The sequence below is a fragment of the Zeus faber genome (assembly GCF_960531495.2).
Source record: "Zeus faber genome assembly, chromosome: 5".
NCBI lineage: Eukaryota > Metazoa > Chordata > Actinopteri > Zeiformes > Zeidae > Zeus > Zeus faber.
The window spans coordinates 18,402,065-18,402,700 of NC_137192.1; positions in this window are offsets into that span (position 1 = coordinate 18,402,065).

The window sequence follows — 636 nt, forward strand, 5'->3', positions numbered from 1 at the left end:
CCACGCTCCAGACGTTTCACGCTCCCCCGATCGGAGCTGGAGCCGATAAAAACCCGTGTCTGTTGCGGGGTCATATGTCGTTTGTGTTACCGGTATAACAGGTGTTACACAATTTACACTGTGTTGTATATTATTAATATTTTTACTATTCATCATTATTAATGTAGGAAAATGCGTTGTATGGACGACGTGTATGAAAGGTTTATTGTACGCAGTCTTTTTATCGCTCTCTCTCTCTCTTTCCGTCCTTGTAAAAATCCGCACTGTGTTGTGCATGTTGTCACTATGCTGTCGTCCAAGTTTGATCCAGATGGCTCCGTTATTGCGACACAGTGTACACGTTCTTGTGGCTGGCGCAGGTCGCGTTAAAGCATCGCGGTCTGGTGATTGGTCAACAGCCGGTGGCGCGCGCACTCTGACGGACGCGACGGATCCGACGAACCCACAGACGATCCGAACACGACGGGTGGTCCGGGGAGTTCCAACATGGCGTCGGAACTTGTGCCCTTTTGCCAAAAACCTGCAGGTGTCATGTAACTGACTCTTGTTTGGATGTAATTTATGTAAAGACTGAATGTGGAGAAAGTCCAATTTGATTCAAAGATTTTTGAGTTTATTTATTCATTTATTTATAAA